At 37.4% G+C, this 24,085-nt stretch overlaps 1 long non-coding RNA gene across 1 annotated transcript; it reads left to right on the plus strand.

The window, feature by feature from the left end:
• The first annotated feature begins 18,814 nt into the window (after positions 1–18,814).
• Positions 18,815–21,709, plus strand: LOC128497303 (uncharacterized). The gene is made up of 3 exons (XR_008354293.1): positions 18,815–18,923; positions 19,663–19,878; positions 20,707–21,709. It is a non-coding gene; the product is annotated as an uncharacterized LOC128497303 (long non-coding RNA).
• Positions 21,710–24,085: the final 2,376 nt, after the last annotated feature.

Raw genomic sequence — 24,085 nt, forward strand, 5'->3', positions numbered from 1 at the left:
GGAAGGAACCCTCGGATGAAGTTTTTTTTTGTTGCGAACTAAATCACTCCTACATTAGTCATCCCATTAGGGAGAAAATGTCCAGTAATAAAAAAGGTTTATAAAAGGTTTATTTTTCAAAACCAGAGAAACTGAACATGCTCCTTGTGTTGTTTTCGTGTAATTAAACTGAGGAAATAACACATACCAGTTCCCTTAGGCAAGGGTCGCTCAAGGTTTTTAGGGGCCCTAAGTAAAGGGGCCCGATCGCAAACACAAATAATGAAAATAAAATTATCCATAAATTAAGGAACTCATTATTACTATAAGTTTATAACGAACCTGTCTCACCGAATGGACGTCCTCTGAGGGGCATCTTAGGCTGATGGCGGCTCTAAGTTTTTGGTAGCACCATCTCAGCATCTATGATTCCGAAGTTAAACGAAGTCCTTCTACTTTTTAATATAAAAAATATCCCAAAGCTGTAACGCAGAGCGGATGGGGCGTCTGGGTGAGATGTAGAGATATGGATGGACCATACAGAGGTGGAAAGGTGACATGTTCTTGGATGGAGACATCACGATGATGAGGATATTGGGTTTTAATGGAAACACAAAGCTGGAATGTTGATGAGTTGAAGATAATGTTGGGAAAATGTTTGGATACAGTAATGGAGACTCGGATTATGGATGATTACATGGTGGGACAATAAAAATGTTGGAGTAGAATGAAGACATGGAAGTGGCCTAAATGATGATGAGACCATGACCATGAAGACTATGGTGGTGCCTTAAAGACGAAGTGATGGAGTGTTACTGTTGACATGTAATGAAGACAACAATTAAGACCTCTATGGGGTCCACTCACTAAGGTGGGGGTTTGCAGTAGACTTGCAATTTCAACCGACTCTGGGTTATGAAGGACCAACCTCAGTGAGCTTTTGCTGGAAGAAGACTGAAGATGGCCCTGCATGCTGAGGAAACTCTTGAAACCCACCAAGAATCCTGGCATCCTCCAGTTGTAAACGCCATACCCTCGTATCAAAAAAGTAACAGATCTTTACACAATTAATGTTAAAGCTTCTCAGGTCCTGATTATCAAGCCCGTGTACCATATTACTGGGCAATGTTCTTAATCGCCATAGACATGTCACCTGGCAATGTTGACTTCTGTAAAAGAAAGATGTGCAAACCGATCGACCAAAATCTGAACGTCAAGTGATTATTCAAACCTGGGCGGCGTCCGATTTTGAGCTAAATCCAGGATTTTTGGTTCATTGCACTTATAAAAAGGTATATTCTTGAGTCGAATGAATGGATTGAGGATCCATGTATATAGTAAAGTCTTTATCTGAGGGTTGGATATTATTAAGCAGGAAAGACTTGACCTCAGGTTATGATTGTTAAAACAAACTAATATTAGCACAGGGAAGGAGTGCTCGGCGTATAACCTACCCCTCCGGGCACTTTGAAGTTTGATCCAAGGGCTGTTAGCGGGACAAGCTGGAGCAATTGAAGCATCTCTCCAAATTCATAGTAAATATATAATATTTTATCTCACTAAAACACTTGGCAGGCTTAGTATGTACGAAACGTGATGGGTGCAGCACTAGAGAAAATAAACTCTAGGGCCAAAATACCGATCATATCAATGAATTGTGTTTAATAACATAAGCTGAAAAAATATAATAACCAAATAGTCATACATAGGAACTGTCAGCCCCCAAATTCCAGGGAATTTACCCCAATCTCGGGGTGATTGAGGTCACACAATCTGAAGCCGACTGAAACCTCAATCCAGAATTATTTATTAAAAAAATATTTCTGAATGTCTCCAGATTGCGTAAAAAGTGTAAAAAAAATTAGCAGCAAAATGGAAATATACACTATAAAAAAGTATCCGCACAAAACAGGAAATAAAATAAATTACCGTAAGCAAAAATCATAAGAATTTTGTAATCTTTTTGTCTTTGAAATTTTTCTGTTGTTAATAACGCACGGGAGAAAAATGTCTTCCTCTCATCTTAGCATTTATTGCTCTACTATTTTAAAAAAGTAAATAAAAATATGGGTTACTGATGAATTACAAATGTGATTAATAATTCTAATGATAATATATTACATAATAATGTAATCTACTATCCTTAATTTGAGAGGGGAAATGTCGAGTCCATATCCAATTTTTTTTTATCACTATATATTTTAAAAGTAAATAAAAACCGAGATCACTTCAAAGGGGAAAATCTGTATGAAATGCAAAGAATTAAAAGAATGATTGAAACATAATAATTATAATAATATATTAGATAAGGTAATATTAATGTTAATTAATTTGAGAGGCAAAATGTTAAGTTCATATTCGCAAATATTTTTTTAGTTTATACCAACTTTTATATTCTAATCAAAAGCGGCTGTTTTGTTAATTATATTTTTTTGATAAATCTGTATATATATATATATATATATATATATATATATATTTAATTATAATATTAACTGTAATATATATATATATATTATGGTATATATATATATATATATTTATAAATAATTATAAGATAAAATGTAATATATATATTATATATATTTATATATAATTATAAGATAAAATGTAATATATATATATATATATATAATTATAATATAAAATGTAAGAAATATATATAATTATAATATAAAATGTAATAAATATATATAATTATAATATAAAATGTAATATATATATATATATATATATATATATATATATATATATATATAATTATAATATAAAATGTAATATATATATAATTATAATATAAAATGATAAAATGTAATATATATATATAATTATAATATAAAATATATATATATATATATATATATATACACATGGATTGCTGTAGTTAATTTATTATATTTTAACCTTTCATGTTTCTTTGTGACTAAAATTTATTTAAAGGTTTAAATGTGAATTTTGGCTCTGAATGGCCGGCCGGGACTAATGAAGTGAGATAAAAATCTCTCCAAATCCTCTTAGTCTGTCGAACTGGTCTGTCAAGCAATTATTTTAGACACTTTAATAAATCGACCTCACAGAAAACCATGGAATTTTGATTTGTCCCACCACCTAATATAAGCAAAACGGAGGATTACAATTTAAAGCATAAAAGGGACACCCATGCAGCCGATGAAATACGGATAATGGAAACCACCTGCCTCACAGTGCAGCGGGGCCGTCTTTAATGCAGGCGAAAAGTGACATCACGCTTACCTAAGAGGCCCACAGTACTTGTCCTTTTGGCCCCATCATTAAGACCCACACTTGTGTCGAAGCGGGTTCAATTAAGTGGGAGGTTTTCAACCATATCTGAAAAACCAGTTGATTTCTGTAGCTCAGTTTACACCAGCGCTGGCGTCACAATCATTCACATCCCATAATCTGTGACAATAGTTGGGGGGGGGCTGGTGGTTTCCCGCTGATTTTGAGCTTGTTAATATTCCTTGCAACTTCCATGGGAATATTTTTCAGTCCGACTCCTGCAGGTCAAATGAGGCCAAATGCATGAACTAGCATTTTTCTATGTTGAACTTCATTTTTAACTGCTCGAGCTGAAAGAAATATCATGCATTGGGTTTCTTTCTACAACATGTTGATAGATATTGTTTAACAAAGTGTATGTATCATTAGATGCTTATATGACATCATAACCTGGTACTCGGCGTATTGGACAGAGGCCACCGAGATGGGGGCAGCAAGGACACTGCCCAGGGTCAGACCTTGGGCAGCTTACCAATGAACTAACATCGATGACAGCTTATTCAGTAGGGAGGGCTGCGATGGCCATATTTACACCCTTACATACCCTCATATAAACACATATATACACCCTTACACACCCTCATATAAACACATATATACACCCTTACACACCCTCATATATACACATATATACACCCTTACACAACCTCATATAAACACATATATACACCCTTACACACCCTCATATAAACACATATATACACCCTTACACACCCTCATATATACACATATATACACCCTTACACAACCTCATATAAACACAAATATACACCCTTACACACCCTCATATAAACACATATATACATCCTTACACACCCTCATATAAACACATATATACACCCTTACACATCCTCATATAAACACATATATACACCCTTACACATCCTCATATATACATATATATACACCCTTACACAACCTCATATAAACACATATATACACCCTTACACACCCTCATATAAACACATATATACACCCTTACACACCCTCATATAAACACATATATACACCCTTACACAACCTCATATAAACACATATAAACACCCTTACACACCCTCATATAAACACATATATACACCCTTACACACCCTCATATAAACACATATATACACCCTTACACACTCTCATATAAACACATATATACACCCTTACACACTCTCATATAAACACATATATACACCCTTACACACCCTCATATGAACACATATATACACCCTTACACACCCTCATATAAACACATATATACACCCTTACACACCCTCATATAAACACATATATACACCCTTACACACCCTCATATATACACATATATACACCCTTACACACCCTCAAATATACATATATATATATATATATATATATATATATACACCCTTACACACCCTCATATAAACACATATATACACCTTTACACATCCTCATATAAACACATATATACACATCCTTACCCTTATTCCTTGCTGATGGCACAATATGTTTATAAAATACATTATTTTTGTCATCTGAGTGACCTTTGCAATATGAAGCCATTTTACCACTTCGCTTACAATGCCAAAATCCCAATTACGATGGTGTATTTGCGCTCCATTTAAATAATGGGCTAATGATATCAGCAGTACGGGGTGGACATGCTATTAAGCCAATAACTTTTTATTGAAGTGCGTTTCCTGTGGGGATCCCCATGGAAAACGTTTAAAGCTTTATATCCATTTTCACGTGGCGGCCCGCCAGGCTGATGCGTTTTGGCCCCAGAATAAAATATTGAGCTTAGATGCTGAATGCGATATAGCAGTGAGGGATTATCACTCATGTTTTTATTTTGGAAAATGACTAAATACATTTCTTGTGTGATTCCTGTCATTTCCACTTAGCGGGATGGAGCAAAATTAGCAGAAAAGTCAGAAACAGAGATAAATGAACATTTCTTAACCCTTTCAGTGTCAGAAGTGTATTAATTATGTTGTGTGGTTATAAACATTACGCTGAGAGGCTCTGCTAATGCAAGTACAGGATAAATACGTTCATTTATACGGTAAAACCAGCATTATCTCATCAATGTTCTCTACTGAGGTTCTCTACCTTCTCCCTCTTCTTCTCCACCTTTCCAAAGACTGCCTGAACCAATCAGCAGCTATCAGCAACTTAACGATGAAAAATCTCTGTAAGTATAACCCCCCAGCGCTGTATACAATAATAACCCCAGCGCTGTGTACAATAATAACTCCCCAGTGCTGTATACAGTAATATAACCCCCAGCGCTGTATACAGTAATATAACCCCCCCAGCGGTGTATACAGTAATATAACCCCCCAGCGCTGTATACAGTAATATAACCCCCAGCGCTGCATACAGTAATATACCCCCCAGCGCTGTATACAGTAATATACCCCCCAGCGCTGTATACAGTAATATAACCCCCCAGCGCTGTATACAGTAATATAACCCCCCAGCGCTGTATACAGTAATATAACCCCCCAGCGCTGTATACAGTAATATAACCCCCCAGTGCTGTATACAGTAATATAACCCCCAGCGCTGTATACAGTAATATAACCCCCCCAGCGGTGTATACAGTAATATAACCCCCCAGCGCTGTATGCAGTAATATAACCCCCCCAGCGCTGTATACAGTAATATAACCCCCCAGCGCTGTATACAATAATCTAACCCCCAGCGCTGTATCCAGTAATATAACCCCCTCAGCGCTGTATACAGTAATATAACCCCCCAGCGCTGTATACAGTAATATAACCCCCCCCGCTGTATACAGTAATATAACCCCCAGCGCTGTATACAGTAATATAACCCCCAGCGCTGTATACAGTAATATAACCCCCCCGCTGTATACAGTAATATAACCCCCAGCGCTGTATACATAATAATAGCCCCACCAATGCATACAGTAATAAACCCCAGTGCTGTGTACAATAACAACTCTCAGCGGCCAGGGACAAGAGCCTGTTTTTTTTTTTGCTCCAATAAACTCCCTTTATCTGCAGACCTGGAGCCGCCGGTGCTGTCAGTCATGTGATATTTTGGGTGACTTTCCCGGCTCAAACACCGCACTGAGCTGATGCTTTATGGAAATGCTAATGAAGTCCTTTCCTCCATAGACTTTCATTAGTCACAGAGTCCGACAGGACGATTACGACTGAGCCATTCTATAGTATGATGAGGAGCCGGGGTGTTTGTCTATTAGATAACGGAGTGAGAATCATACAAATATGCAGCTGCCTGAAAAAAAAACTGAGGTAAAAAATAAAACATTAAATATTTTGGAAAACGTATTTTTTATCTGAAACGAGCGGAAAGAAAATGGTTGGAGATCCCTTTGAAATTTCACTTAAACTCGCTTGCTGGGGGAAAAAAATTCTATCATGTATGGTGACAGCTTGACTTATTTCTGGGTGTCACACACATTGGGTTAGGAGATATTCCCCTAAATTCCGCTCCGGAACTTTTTGTACATGGCTGTTACAATATTCAATAAAAATTACAATTTAGAAAAAAACATTTATATTGTGTATTCATGTGAAAGAGATTAACGTCAAGTACTAAATTTAATCCAAGATCGGTGAAGCGGTTCATAAAACATTAGTTTAAAGGAAACCAGATTCAGATGTGTTTTTTCTAAATACTATATACAATTTTATGTTTCAAATTTTGCTTGATTTTTTTTTTAAATCATTAATAAAATCAACTTTAAAATATATCAATGAATTGGTAAAATAAAATGGTATAATAAAAATACCCCATTGGTATTTTTATTATCTTTTAACACCCTCATCTCACCGAGCACAGGTTGATAGTATAATTAGGTTAATTAAACCCAAAGTATTATATATAAAGTATACTATATATATATATATATATATTTGATGTGATAACCTGCAAATTCCAATTCAACTCGCATGCCCTCACATGAGACACGAGAGTTTTTAAGTCGCTGTTGCTCTCATGTACTCTCAAATAGTCAATAAAAGAGTTGTTTTGCTAGTATTTTGCATAATTTAACTCTACTTTCTTCTTGACTTCTTAGTGAATAGACTCATTTATACACAGGATGCCAACGAGTTAGAGAAAATTGATTGGCAGTTAAACAAAATGAATCCATGATAAAGCAAATATCACCTGATATAAAATTGATTTGTCTGGAGAACTAAGATAAGTTGGATAAATATTGTTTGTCACATTTAAGATAATTGATAATTAATAATTAAAATAATTTAAAAATTTGTATTTAAAAGATATCATTTTTATCTATATCTATATATATAAAAAGATAAAGAGGATAATATATAAAGTGCCATTTAAAGCACAAAAAAGTTAGCTTTAGAATTAAGTAAATTATTGGGGGGGAATTGCTGGAAATAAAATAAAAGAGAGCAAAAAAAAAATTAGAAGCCCCCGGAAAAACAAAGTCAAATTGCCCCCTAACTAATCCACCACGTGAAACAAAACAAAAACTTCTATCGATTTCCGCCATACGATCAGATAAAGTCTGGTTGGGTTAGTTAGAATTCTAAACCAGTCAAAGCAAATTTAGTAAAACGTTTTGGGTGAAAATGAGACATTATGGGCAGTTTCAGATCAAAGTGGGAACCTTTCATTTTTTTCCCCCGTACTATCCCTTTAAGAAGAAATAATTGAGTAACCGATGAAGTCGCGAAGCAGACGATTCATGGCAAAGAGTGAATATTTTTCAAAGGAAAGATTAGGCCACTTAATGGTCTCTTTATGAAACGTATTCCGGCAGGAGGTTTTTAGCCTTTGATCTCCTTCACAACCCCGTAAGACAATTTAGATTTCTTTTTCACCAAAAGCTTTTGAAAGTATTTGTTCCGGGAACGTTCCAGCTGAAAATGTTTAATTTTACATTGTCAAGTGCCCGCACTCCAAAGAACGCACTTCCATAAAGTCTGTGTGTTCAGAAATAATAATGAATTGTTTCCAAAAATCCAGGTTTTCTCAGACATAATATCGATTTTGATGCTTTTTTTGGTCTTTTTTTAAAATACTTTAATTATAAGAATTATTCACATCCGGCCCCCGTCTAGTCGCCCGTTTCTCCCGCTGTAAAGACTCAAACCTTAATCAGTCGTTGGTCTCGTCTTAGATTCAGGAGCCGTATGTCTATCCCATGCATGTTTAATACCCTCACTGTATTACCCTCTACCACTTCTGCTGGGAGGCTGTTCCTGGTTTTGCAGAGCCATATATGTTATGTTACAGTAGTATAGCATACCTGGGAACCTTATGGCTCCGGCTATACGGAGCCCCCCTTGCGGAATGCCGGCAGGAAGTCCCGCTGACGTCAGTCGAGGGTGGTCCCATAGACATCGGTGGGTCCCGCTTACATCATGGTGGGTCCCGCTGATGTTCCAGATGGCCAGTCTTCAGGGCAGAAAATCGATTAGCTGATGCTGGCTCTGCCACAGGCTGCCACTGATCTCAACTCCTATAAGTATTCAAACTAAAAACTTAACTTAAAATATTAAAGCCACCCAAGTGTACAGCCTATAGGTAGTTGTATGAAATAAATACAGTTACAAGCGGTCACCGTTCCACGCTAAGGGCTTCATCTTCGAGTGTCGGCAGCCGCTCTCATATCTTATCATTAAGCACCCATGAGCAGTAATAATGTTTCTCGAAGACTTCTCCACCTGATTGAATCTTGCATATTTTTGTATTTCATATAGTAAGATCCTTTGTGGAAGTGACAAAGAACCTTCTTCATAGTCTTTGAGATGATAGTTTATACTACAAATACATCACTTATTATATGAACTCGGGACAAAACCCCATGCTTGCCTCGGAATCGGGCTACATGGCACAAATAAAGGAAGCCCATTGTTGCGGGTTTGTTTTGTATACACTGGAAATTTCTAGGCATTATTACATCAGTTGAGTGGCGCCCAGTGTTCCAGAAAGAGTTAAAGATGGTTAACCAGAATCAGAAACATGTTTCTTTCCAATAGATCTAGTTTCTGATCGACGTATACTCTTGTGCACCAGTGGCCTCAAGTGGTTGGAGGATATATTGCATCTTGCATTGACTTGAATGGGGTCCATTCAAATCATCATCCATTGAGGACCAGGTACATATATATATAATAAAATATATATTAATGGATGTAGGCGTATTAGACTTCCGAGGTCTATTCTTCAGACAGAAGCCATAATGGAAGATGGATTGATTCCATCTAAAGAGTTGACCTCTTCCTGTCAGGTCCCAGAGGTTTTTGGAAGGTTAAATTTTTTCTATGTTGGCCTAATAAAAGTCACTGAATTGTTTAAAAGCTATATCTTAGCTCACGTATTGGTAGCGAAATCATTTGTGTCTGGCACACCACATTCTGAAACCGTGTGTTAAAAAAAATGGCAATTTATACCCTGTTCGCCTTTTTTTTCTCCCATGGCTGATTTTTAGGATTTGTAGTCTCTTTTGGTTAATATTCAACATGTTTTGACCAGTTTCCATGCCGACATGGAACCTAAGGTTTTTGATGTTTCCATGGAGTGATTTAGTGGCGCCATCTGGTGGCCGGTGGAAAGGAGGGTTATTTAGAAAGGATTATACTGGTACAAAGCATTACCATAGAAATGGAATATTAAAAACATAGAATTTGCTGGCAGATCGACCCCATTCTCCCCGTCTAGTCGCCCGTTTCTCCTGCTGTAAAGACTCAAACCTTAATCAGTCGTTGGTCTCGTCTTAGATTCAGGAGCCGTATGTCTATCCCGCGCATGTTAAAATTCCCTTTCTGTATTATCCTCTATCACTCCTGCTGGGAGGCTGTTCCACGTATCTACCACACAATCAGTAAGTTAAAACATCCTTTCATTTCACGTAAGCTCTTGTTTCAGATAATTCCAGTTCAATGGGCCATTGGTTGCCTTGGTGAGAAGAAAAGGGTAAGGTGGCAAACGGGTTAGGGGCAATTGTTGCTGGGCTGCTTCAATGTAAAGATTTACATTACCTTACAGTACCTTAGGCAGCATTTACATGGTGACTGGAACCTTGAACACGCGCAGTAGTTCTCCCATTGAAGTCAATGAAGCAGCAGTTAATTGCATCTGTGTTCAGACAGCTTACATATGATTGGCTACTGCCGTTGATTTTGCGGGGAGATCAGCTCCTATCCAAAACCAACCTAAGTTATACTGAGCATGCCTAAGAAGCATACTGCAGTATGCTCTGTGCTTTCCATGGAGGCAGTTGAGGGAGGAGTTAAAGTAATTGAAGAAGTTCAAATAACTAAGGATCCTGGCACTGATTTGAATGCAATAAAAACGGTTTGAATGAACAAACAACAGACTCCAATATGAATTCAACAAGACCAATCTGCAGCCTTCTCGTCATTGTAAGAGGAAGCCTGGGCACTTGAAAGTAAACTCATGGCTTTTTCTCTTTAACGGAAGACTGGCGACCAGGGTGGGGAAGATCGACAGCGTTCACTGTGTTACATTTTTTTCTATGATCATTTGCAGCGATCGCAAAGGGGAAAGCTGAACGTGCCACGACGTATGAGATGGGATCACAGGATGGTATCATAGAACTAGGAATACATACATGGTTGGCACTCAAAAAAAAATCATCCTGTTAATCATACTTTTTTTATTTTTTAGTTGATATGGTTTAACATCTACATCTACTGTTATGCACTAGTGGCCCCAAGTGGTTGGAGGATATATTGCATCCTGCATTTCCTTGAATAGGTCTATAGACTTTAATGGGGTCCATTCAAGTCAATAGAGGGTGCTATGCCTCCTCCAACCACTTGTTATAAGAAACAACAAATGTAGCTGTATTGGCCCAATAGAAAATATCTTAAGAATCTGTTCTTCACATGGAAGCCATGATGGAAGATGGAATGACTCCATCTGAAGCGTTAACCTCTTCTCGTGAGGTCCAGGGAGATTACGTAACTTTACATTTTTTTATGTTGGTCCAAAAAAAGGTATCAACTTCAACTAAAGACTCATCAAACAAGACTGAGAATTCACTAAGATATAGTTATTTCCACCTCCAATTAATGCAATTAATAAATCTGGCACCTAGCTTTGCTGCTTCATTGATAGACGTTATAATCTATGAAGTAATTCACCTACTTTTGGGTATTTTCATTCATTTATTCCTCCTTACGATCATGCTACCTCCATAGTGTTGCTTTGGCTCTAGCCTCGGGCAGACATCCTGGAGAGAAGCTCTTATATCTTACATCACTCAGTCTCCGACATGCCCATGACCGGCAGGCCCTTTCTGAGACATTTGCCGGTGACCTGCCAATAGAAACCACAAAAAATAGGAAGAAATTCAGATTTGGAGGGTTTCATAAAATGTTTGCCAAATGAACGTGTTTTCAGCCTCGCCATCTGCAGCTGCTTCAGTCCGATGAGTACAATATAGCTGCAAATAGCCTCGTTCCTCCTCTGGCCAATCTTTGACCGTTGGCTCTTTCTTATAGCTGCCATCTTCTTCCTCTTTCCTCTTCTCCATCCTTGTCTTTTTTCTCTCTCTACTCCTCTCTCTTTCTCGTACTCTACTCTCTCTCCTTTTGACATCTTCATTCCCTTCTCTTTCTCTCTTTCTCCATACCCTGCTTATCAGCTACAACTAAGATTCTGTGACCTCCGCCACTGCTGATCAACTTCTCGTCCTTGTAGTTCGTCCTTGTACCGGGCCGCAATCCTTGGTGGCCTAGCAGAAGAGCTTCAAGAACTTGTCTTGTTCCGCTCTCCACCACTCCCTACAAATCTAGGGAACACCTAATTCCTGGAGGTGCGTATCGGCCAGGCCTTCCTTAACTTGGGTTGATCCATTGTAACTCGCATATTTACTCTTATACCTCCTATTCTGGAAGATTTTAAGATCTAGGTTTCCTGCTGCTGTATTTTAGTCTTTACAGAGGGGTTTGGACCATGTTGCTGGAGCTGGGGGACTCACAAAGAGACATACTATGGAAAGCTACCATTGCAAGGTATGGACAGTGAACCTTGATGGGTAACCTTCGTTGGGTCCATCAATCAGGGATACAACGTCTTCACAATCTCTACATTTCTGGACAAAGTAGCCAAGAAGAGGATGCAGTGGTTTTACATTAAAAAAACATCTCTTCTCTCTTTAGATATAAAGTCTACACGTTCCGATTTACAATTGGATGAATCTTTTTTCACAAGTGGGAAACATCCTTTCACCAGCGCAGAACGGCCGGCAGCTGCTGCATACGCTCGGCATGAAGTCATTCTTCGGAAAGAAAGCGTCGGCTGATTTTTGGGGTTCACGAAATGTTCGAAAGATGAGTGATTAGAGAGTTTGAGAGCCAAACGCCTGCCAAGTGTCCAAGAGATCCATCAACCCTCGAAGCTTCGAACGCTTTTTTTTTGTTTTGTATTTTATTTACACGCGCAAGCACCGAGCCAAGTGGCGCATGAAACAGTCATGACCTCAACCAGTGTTTCACGCCGAATGCATTTGGCTTTATTTATTCTGCAATCTGCAATGCAAACACAACTGTCTTACCAGATGGATTCCCAAACTATCCATAGGCGGCATCAAAATTAAACATAGTATCAAATATTACAATTTCACAACGCTGTACCAAGGGCAATGCACTTTATATAGAGAGTGGATATTTTTTATGGATAATTTACTAGCCCCGTTATATAACTGGAGAGCACAGGCTCGGACTGGTCATTGGACAAACCGTGACAGCGTCCAGTGGGCCGCCATCCCATGGTGCCTCCTCCATACCTCTATTGCAGGTAAGATCCAAATGTTGTACGCAATTTATCATCCGCTGGCCTTAAAGTGCCAGAGCCGATTTAAATCTTCAGTCCCTCCCTGCTGGAACTTTTTCTGTCTTTCCTTAGGTGCTCATAAAAAAAATTGGATATTCATCAAGACAAGAAGACAATGAAAAAGTACAATAAGTACATGGGAGTGAGGGGGGGGCATGAAGGATTATTATGTCATCACCCACCTCCATCTAATTATCACAAATATTTTTTACCATTTTGCATCAAATTATGAGCGTATTACACGTCTCCAACCCCCAAAAAATGTGCATCTGATTTTTTTTGAATTTTTTTTTTTAGTTGTTCAGAAAACGAGCAGATTTTCGATTGAAATCTGTCTTATAATGGATGATTTTTCTTAATGGTCCATTTTTTCAGAAGGGCTCTAATGAGAAAATGTAAATTGTTACATGTATCACTGATAATCCCCCTTCTTCAAATAAAGATTGAGATCTGTCCTCCGAGAACGTATTAATCGATCTTGCACATTATGCAATTTATGTTATTTATTATTATATTTTTTATATATGAATACAATAAGATAATAATATATGATTTATTTTTTATATTATACAATAAGATAATAATATATGATTTATTTTTTATATTATACAATAAGATAATAATATATTATATATTATTTATGATTTATATTTTACAATAATATTATTATATATTATTTATTATTTGTATTATACAATAAGATAATAATATATTATATATTATTTATTTATGATTTATATTTTACAATAATATTATTATATATTATTATATTATTTGTATTATACAATAAGATAATATTATATTATATATTATTTTTTATTTATATCATACAATAGGATAATAATATATTATATATTATTTATATTTTACGATAATATAATTATATATTATCTATTATTTATATTACGCAATATGTTAATGCTTTTCACACATTTTCTGGATTTGTTGGACCCGACTTTGCCCACCACTTACCGTATGATTTATTTCTCGATTTTCAGCCATATCCCTTATCAGAAGCTCCCCCTGCCTCGTTCACGGATAAATATCCTGTACCGAGGGGTAATTGTCGATAAAAAGGCCTTTTATCACCGCATTCTTACGCTGCCTTCTTGGTGGTCCGTAATAACGGGATTTATTGCATCTTTTGTGCCAAAATAACAGAGGACCGGTTATCACATCAACAGCTAAATGTTTCTAAAATCCGGCAAAAAAAAGAATAAAATAAATTCGTCAGCGCGTAAAATCTCTCTGCCCAGACCATACGGTTCATGTAAACCATGCGCAACAATCAGCTTTATTTTCATCTCTATATACTATATCGATAAAAAGTTTGGCTTATGATCTCTTTTAAGTGTTTTCAGTATTATGGATATAAACTGCGATTCAAAAGTTTGGGGTCACATAGAAATGTCCTTGTTTTTGAAAGAAAAGCCAATTTTGTCCATTGAAATGACATGAAATGGATCAGAAATCCAGCGCAGACGGGGTTAATGTTGTAAATGACTATTGTAGATGGATTTTTTAATGGAATTTCTCGCATCGCATTTAAAACTACTAATCTGTTTGGAAATGTTGCTTTTAATAACTGGATATCATCCCTGAAGCATAAATCTTTTTTCCCCCATTATTTCCATTTTTTGGCATTAAATAAAAAATAAAAGTGTGAGCTTTATAAACGTGTACCTACTATCTCTACTAGTCTGTATAATTGCTGACTTTAAGTAGAATTATTTGAGAATTATTCATCTTTTCTCAGCTCCGTCAAAAAAAAAAAAAAAGAATCTTATTTTTATTGCTATTTTAACTTTTCCTGCCGCATCGTAAAGTAACTAATCCTCTCCTCAACACACATGTCAGAAATATGTTATATAGCTGGGGAAAAAATAAAACAAAAAACATTCCATATATATTTTAAATAATTATTTATATCCCCAAGGGAAAAACAAAAAAAGTTTGTCCCCCCCCCCCGCAATTAAAGCGTCTCATATATTTTTTAATGGTGAGATTGTATGTTTTTTTGTTTTTTTTTTACAAAGAATATCTAACCAAGAGAGACACAAAAATCTCCCATAAATATATAAAATTTTCAATGAAAGAGATTTTATGGTAAGGTGTTATTAATTAGCTGATTTAAACAATAAAAGTGGGGTTTTTTTGGTGTTAATGCTCATTTTCTGAAGGATATCATTGTGTTTTCCTGCAGCCCACCTAGGGATCCCCTGTGCTCCTCGGGGGGGGTCTTCTTTAACTCGATGCAAGCCACGTTAACTAAATAGGGGTTAACCTGCTGTGACTACAAAGCCAAATTAAAGAGGGGAGAGCGGAAAAAAACTGGAAAGGAAGAAGAAGATGAGAACCAGGGCCGGCGCCACCTTTAGGCAAAGTAGGCACCCGCGGTCACTTGATGGGAGGCAGGCAGCCTCTCGCGGTCACTATGGGGAGGAGTGACTAAAGGGGGTGTGGTATAATGGGAGGGGCTTGTGAGGGTGGAGCCAGGTGGCAGCAAAATTATGTTTTGCCTAGGGTGGCAAAAATCCTTGCACCAGCCCTGCTGAGAAACATGGATAGACCAATGTTATAGTAATCATGAAACATCCAATGGGAAAGGAGGTCAGACTTACTTACCAGGGACAGACTGGGCGATCGCTGCTTGGCCATGGATTGTAGGTTAGCTGTTCATGGAGGAACGGACTTCATTAGCATCGCCATAAAGCGTCAGCTCAGTGCGGTGTTTGAGCCGGGAAAGTCACCCAAAATATCACATGACTGACAGCAACGGCGGCTCCAGGTCTGCAGATAAATGGAGTTTATTGAGGCAAAATGAGATAAAATTAGGGGTTTTTTTCAAGATGAAGGAGAATTTATTTTTTTCCATGGATCTTTTTCCTTAATAATATTTTTTCAATCCTTTTTCCAAACTGTCCTAAATGATTTATTTTTTCCGCTATCACAAGGGTTAGAATTCTAGAGTCTTAAATTCATAGCAGAAATAAAAATGATTCCGTGCCGTAAATATTAAAATTGTGAGCAGAATACAGCTTTATACATAAGGGGTAACTTTTTCTGGGATTTTTTTTTGTTGTTTTTTTTTTAATAGAAATGACTGATTCGTAGAACCTGCCAAAAATAAGTGGATCTTGTCTCTTGCACCTGTGAAAACACTCCGCGTTCAGTATGTGGGGGCATTAAACCCGAAACCGAAGGACTAGAGAAAGGTTTCTAGATGGGCAATAAGTCTTGAGTGATATATAGGTGGTTCTTACAGGGATCTGCCGCATTCCGCTTGTGGTAACGATAATCCTTTGCCCACCATCCAGAAAGCAGGGAAACGTCGAATACTAATGGCTCGCTCTAGAAAAAAAATGATATCACTTAATGTTTTTGTGGCTTTTTCAGAAAAAGCCTTTAAGTGGATCTGTCAAGGAGGGCGCTTCAGGATTTAATATATTATTGGAGTCGCCGAGCCACGGAAGGCTCTTTTACCGATTTCGCTTACGTAATCTATTCCTGACTAGCATCATTGTTACTTATTTCACCTTTATTCCATATGAATCTCGTGATTTTTCCCACGCAAGAAAAAAATTTAAAAGAAATAATAAAATAAATTAATGATAATATTAAGGTGATTTTCAAATGAATAATCTCCCATAATTTTGCTGGCCAAAGGCAAATGATCACACGGTGGAACATCTTATTTTTTTCATTCTTGAGAATCTTTTTTTGTTTGCATAAAAAAATTGCCAAATATGAGGACTTTTGGGTTTAGGGGTGTGGTTAGAGGTGTGGCTGGGGGTGGGGCTTTGTGCTCTGTTGCAGGGTACTGGTGTAACTGAGCAGGACATTTAGAAGAAAAATAATGGGTTTTATTTATAAAGTAATTTTCTGCTGTTTCTATACACATTATCGGGGCTTTTAGGGCCGTAGAACCCTGCGATCCCCTCATACCCAGCAAACATTCTATCAGATCAGTGTCTATAAGACAATAATAATAGTAGTAATAATACAAAAAAAAACTGTCTGCGCTTCTTACCCTAATAAAGTTGGCAACCAATATATAAACATAATATAAATGAGAGGTTTTGGTTATATGAATTGTCCAAAGCATAATTAAGCCCACCCGCCACGTCAAGGCACAATAATAAAAATAGTTTATGTAAGTCGAGTTGTTCTGTTATATACTGTGTTATGTCCTGTTTACCCATTGTACAGCGCTGCTGAATATGATGGCGCTATATAAAACAATAAGTAATAAAAATAATAAAGTATTAGATGTCCACGTAAAAAATGTCAGCGCCTACATGCATATATAGCGCCATCTAGTGGCGAAAAAGCTCCATCACAATAAATAAACACAATTTTACACGCATGATGAGAAATCAATATTGGAGAGCACTCAGTACTGATTTATTTAAATAATCGTAAAAATCTTAATATAAATTGTATTAACTATCTCAAATATTACTAAATTAAAAATACAGGTGCTCGCTCTCTGAAAGTGGATGTTGGGTGAAATTATTATTATTTGTAATATTATAATTTTTTTGAATTACAATAGATTTAAAAAAAATACAAATTAAATATTTTATGTTTGACCCATAGTCATATCTTTCACACACTAAAATAAAACTGCCCCTCCAACCCTGGGATAGTGAAGTAATTCTATACAGAATTCTAGCGAAGTTGCCTACAGAAGTTTCCGGACATGTACATACGCTCATATAACACTTAGAGCAGATCTGTCACACTCCCAAGATTTTATTTGACGTAACTCAGTAGAACTCCCACTATAGTCATTGGAAGTTTTGATATATTATTATTATTGATTGATTTATATAGAGCCATCATATTCCGCAGCGCTGTTCATGCAATTTGCTGCTGCTTCAATGGGAGCGCTACTGAGCATGTGCAGGAAGTGTACCTAGGAATGCTTCCTGCTTTCCATAGAGGCAGCTGGGGGAGGAGTTAAATAAGACAGAAGTCTCATTTCCTCCAGTAGCTAATGAATGTAGAAAAATGGTGTCCAGCATCCATTAAAAGTATTTGTTCTACTAAGTCAACACAGGCAATATCTGCCCCAGGATTAGGGTTTCTCAGATGAACTGCCCCCTGTCCTCACCCATTGTGATGTTGTGTATTTCTGTAGATCTCCTTTTCTCGTTTCAGTATTACCCAGTGTGCATGATGACAAGGTGGATACCGGGAATTGCCTTCCAGCAGAACTGGTAAAGGATCATACCGTAAGGGAATTTCAACACGTATGGGATGAGCTGTTAAACTATGCTTAACACAGGACAAGGACAGCTTAAAAAATGAGGAGATGAGATGATTCGAATGGATCTTATCTTCTGGCAAAATCCCTTTCTTTGTTTCAAATGTAACAACATTAAACCAATAAAAAATGTTAATTATTCAAAACATTGTATTTAATTAATGTCTGCTTGGATCTACTCCCCAGCTTTTTAAAAACAAACTTAATATGGACCCAGAGGAGCAGGTATTCTTTGTTTTGAATTATTATATTTTTTTTTACTATTTTTATCATTTATTATTTTAATTATTATTTTCTTTCTTTCTAAAGTTAAAAAATATATTTAAAGGGATGCTTCAGCAATTATATGCACTTTAATGCATACAGCAGCGGTGCGTTACCCTTTAAAATACATTTTTTGCCCCAGCGCAAATCCATGGAGAGCTTGCTCAGCATCCCCTTCGACCTTCACTTGTAAGAGTTGTATTTGTCCAAACGCATCTCCAGTTTACTTGCTCTTATCAGTGCTGGCTCGCAAAAGAATTCCATGGGGTCTAAAGAGACCACCTTTTTGGAGCTGCAACATTTTAGGAAGGTAATCTTTGCTTGATTTTCCTTTTGTCAAAGTATAGAATGCATATTGGGGGGCTATGTGGGACATTATACTGTTTATAAAGTGAAGCTCCCTTTCCCCCCAATAATGTCTTTTAGCCACTAGGTGGCGCTACAGTACAAGGAAAGACCCCTACAGCAGCGAGCAGAATGTCTACTTATTAATCAGGATGGATAAAAGGCATTATATATGTATATACAGTATATATATAGATAGATATATAGATAGATATATATATATGTAGCCTTGTACGGCTTTGACGATAAACAGAGATACAGTTGATATAAAAGTGTCTCTTAATCCAGAAGGAGGAAGATTACTGGGGTTTATGTGTGAACAGCTATTCTGGTGCAAAGTTTTAGATCAGCAGAGACATTCCACCAGTTACTACGGCAACAAGACCACTTTTTGAACTTCACACCAGAATCCCTTAGTATATGTAAAACCCAATTGTATTAAATGTGATGCATATATGAGAGGGTAGGGGTCGCATACTGGGGCTAAATGTTGGTCCATAAACGGGCAGGAGGACAAGAAAAAGAATGTAAAAATGTTTTTGTGGATATTCCATCATAAAAATGAACACAGGACAAAAGCCATCGGCACATGACATAGAAAGAAAGTTGCAAGTTTTTATTAATCACAATGTTTTAGCCATTTTTTTCCAATATCTTTTTCATGATAATGAGGGTTAATACATTAAATCCTCAATAATTTACAGAAAAAAAGTTTAAAACTTGAACGGGTTTACTAACAGCCTCCCTGCAGCAGTGGTAGCTCCAGCAATGTCTTGCATGAGAGTTTCAGGGGGAGTATAAGAAGACCCCCATGTGCATGCTACAAAGCATTTCTTACTGCAAACAACTTCATGCTGCCAAACGTGGTGTCATCGGTCACTGGAGCTGCAGCTTCGCCTACAGGTTCATTTTTTTAAAAAGTTTTTAGGTTAAAGAATGCATATTAAAGCATGTAATAATATTTCACGTGGATCAGCGAACACAACGTGCCATTGGAACACAGGAGTGATGGGAGTGATAAAGGGCCCTTGGAACACAGGAGTGATGGGAGTGATAAAGGCCCATTGGAATACAGGAGTGATGGGAGTGATAGAGGGCCGTTGGGACACAGGAGTGATGGGAGTGATAAAGGACCATTGGAACACAGGAGTGATGGGAGTGATAAAGGGCCCTTGGAACACAGGAGTGATGGGAGTGATAAAGGCCCATTGGAATACAGGAGTGATGGGAGTGATAAAGGGCCATTGGAGCACAGGAGTGATGGGAGTGATAAAGGGCCATTGGAACACAGGAGTGATGGGAGTGATAAAGGGCCATTGGAACACAGGAGTGATGGGAGTGATAAAGAGGCATTGGTTAGACAGGAGTGATGGGAGTGATAAAGGGCCATTGGAACACAGGAGTGATGGGAGTGATAAAGGGCCATTGGAACACAGGAGTGATGGGAGTGATAAAGGGCCATTGGAACACAGGAGTGATGGGAGTGATAAAGGGCCATTGGAACACAGGAGTGATGGGAGTGATAAAGGGCCTCTGTACGCCTATGAAGAGATTCCATTAAAAATCAGCCGTTTCCAGCTACAATAGTCATTTACAGCATTAACCCCGTCTGCGCTGGATTTCTGATCCATTTCATGTTATTTTAACGGACAAAATGTGCTTTTCTTTCAAACATAAGGAAATTTCTAAGTGACTCCAATTTTTTTGAACAATAGTGTGTAACATAATCTATTTTCTCTACCACCCAGCACTCCAAGGGTTAAAGATCACCTCGACAAACAGGGGTCAATCAGAATCAGCGCTTTAAGGAAAGTAAAAAGAGAATTATGATTCGTGTCGCTTGCAATGCAGGCGATTAAAAGAAACCAGCGATCTCTCGCTACATTGGCGAATCGTAGATACGGATTTCTTTTCGATTCTTATAATTGGATAAAGTTAAGTTAATTTGCTTCCGTGATCCGTGACTCCCGCTGTGACCAGGGGGACGATAAAATCCCTTTGAAACAAGCAAGGAAGCTCGCAGATTGAATTCTCCCTTCTAATGGAACTGATTAGGATTTAGACAATAATCCCCCTTTTTTTTTTGCTGAGAATCCCATATTGAAAAGAAGGAGCAGCGGAGCGCCATCCCAAATCCACTCCATATTCCTACAAATCTGAATAATTTATCACTCCGCGTTCGGATTAACATTCATTATCTGTCTCCGGGATTCTTATTTTATGGTTTTTCCTCTTAAAATGTTTCTCCCACACGGATCAGAACCGAACATCTATAATTCTTCTAAAAAAAAATATTAATATTAAACGTACTTAAAGTAAATAAAATAAATGTATATTTATGGTCTGGATATGGGTGATAATTACAATGTTTAAAAAAATGGAGAAAATAAATACGAGATGCACCTGCCCCACAGAGCTTACAATCTAAATGGTTGCATTGTTTGTCCCGCCATTTTATGTTTGATTGCACAGTACAGAGTATCTTCAGTTCTTTATTAAAATCTTCGGGTGCATTTTTTATATTTGGTGATGGGAATTCCAATTCTAGTCCCCAAAGAATCGTCCTGAATGCGGAGTCTTAGAGGAAGGGGTAACGAGGGGTTAAAAAGGTTGGCTGAAGGAGTTGGGACAGGAAGGTGTGGAGTCTTTAGTTGATGCTGATAACTTTAATTGGACGAATGGACAAAAAGATGTCAAGTTACGCAGGCTTTTGGGTCCTCAGAAGTCTCTCTTTCAGATGGAAGGAAATGCTATGGCAGATTTGAGGAAAGAGGGGCAAATGGGACAGCGGAAGGGCGACTGAGTGAGCGACTGGAAGGAGGAAGACTTGGGGAGAAGACATGGTAGAGAGGAGGAGAGACTGAGGGGTGCATAGAGGAGAGACGGTGACTGGGCGAAGGGTAAATGGAGACAAAAGGGGGGCAGAGAACGATCTGGGGATGGGAGAAGGGCCAAGAGGGGAAGACTGGAGACGAGACAAAAAGGTGTGATGGTTATACTGGGGTTTATCCCACTCGTCGGGCATCTCCTGGTCTCTGTGAGCTGTCGGGAGTTCAGTCAGCATGAGGCGCTGGGCTACGCATGAGCGGAACAGCTCGGGGGAAACACACAGGGCTCTTCGGTGGGACTCTACGGGTCGGTGCTAATGAGGAGCCCCGGACGCTTTCCCCGCCAGGAAGGGCAGAGCTGGTCTGAAGAACACCTTACAAGAAATGATTCCGGGCAGATAAGGCCCACTCGGCCCACCTAGTCTGAAATTTTGAAACTTTTTACATTGATTGTAACATTTATAACTTTATAAAAGCAGTTTTATTCTTAATTTTATTTATTGGTCTATATGGCGCCGTCATATTCCACAGCGCTGTACAGCGGGCAAATAGGATTCATTTGAAAATATGATTGCAGCGCTTTTTATCACCATGGCAACTAATGGAGTCTGATGTTTGAACTTTGCACCAGGACTCCTTTTTACAAATAACACCTATTATGTAAATTAGAAACCAGCTCTTGGTTAAGGAGCCATATGGCCACCAAGTCATGCCGTAGAACCAGAGATCCGACTCGGACCCGGCCACGCTTTCGCCTTTAAACGCGGCATTAAAGATGGATCATACCATGTCATCGTGCTTGAGGCAGGAGCTTTATATCTAGAATGGATTAAACCATCTGACCTTGCCATATATCTGAGGTTTGCTCTTTATTTTCAGCGGGAGCCTCCTGCACACGCGTGTTAAGCTGACGTTCTCTCATGCGTGTGGAGCATACTGAAGTATGCCGCCTGCTCCAGGAGAGACGGGTGCGAGAGATTTGCTACAAAAAAAAAGGGCCTCACGTGCTGTATGGCCCAACGCACTCGAGTTCATGAAAAATATGATTTTTACATAAATTTAGGCCCCGGAGTGTTAAGTCACACAAACATTCAAAAATGAAAAGTATCCAAGTTAAGCATTTCCTGGGGTTTTTGTCATTTCCTGGGGTTTTTGTCATTTCCTGGGGTTTTTAGAATGTGAGTTTCTTCCCAAACCCCCAGCCTATTGTAAAAGGCCTGAGGAAGATCTATAATTACTATGTAGCCATGTTTTCCTCTGCCCATTCCCAGCATGCATCTGCGTGTTAACACTTAGTGCGCCAAAGCTATGCGCAAACCTATAACGTTTCGGACACTTGGTTTCCTTTCTTTAAAAAGGAGCCAGATTTTATTTATATATATTATCTACTGTTTCTGTAAATATATTTACTATTACTGTATATATATATATATATCTATATTTTATATAGATATATATATATATATATATATATTTATATAAATGTATTACCTACTTTTATATATATATATATATACACGTATATTACGTAATATATATATATATCTTTTATATATAATATATATTGGTGTATATTACTGTATATATATTGTGTATATATATATATATATATATATATAAAATATCTACTATTACTATATATATTATCTACTACTCTCTATATACATTTATATATATATATATATTATCTGCTATTACTATATATATATAAATATTACTGTATATATATATATATATATATATATATATATATATATATATATATATACAATATACTATATATATATATATATATATCAAAAATATAGAAATAAATATATAGAAATAAAATGGTAAAATATAAATGGTAAGTACATTCGTACTTCCTATATATTGAGGGTTGCCACCAATCCCGTACTTTTACCAAATAAAATGTGTTCAATCTCTGTGCAAATATAATACCGAGATATCGCAATTAAAGTAAAAAGTAACTTTTCGTGGGACTCGTTAAAAATATAAATCCTACAAAGAAGTCCCTGTAATTGCCCCATAACCAACAAAACCGGACACAAGTAAACAGGGGAAAAAAAGAGTTAAAACCTGGAACAGCTATTATAAAAAATGTAATATTTTCTATTCTATGGTTACTATGAATGAAGGAGCTGCCACTTCTGCTGGAAGGCTGTTCATCTTATCGACCCCCCCCCTTCCATAAAGTATCAATTCATTCTGTTACATCTTAAGCCTCTGACCCTCTGGTTTTTGAGCTAGAAGATAAGAACCTTATTCTTGTTCTCACCTCCACAGAACGAAATGGGTT

This window comes from Spea bombifrons, chromosome 5 (genome assembly GCF_027358695.1).
Source record: "Spea bombifrons isolate aSpeBom1 chromosome 5, aSpeBom1.2.pri, whole genome shotgun sequence".
NCBI classification, from domain to species: domain Eukaryota; kingdom Metazoa; phylum Chordata; class Amphibia; order Anura; family Pelobatidae; genus Spea; species Spea bombifrons.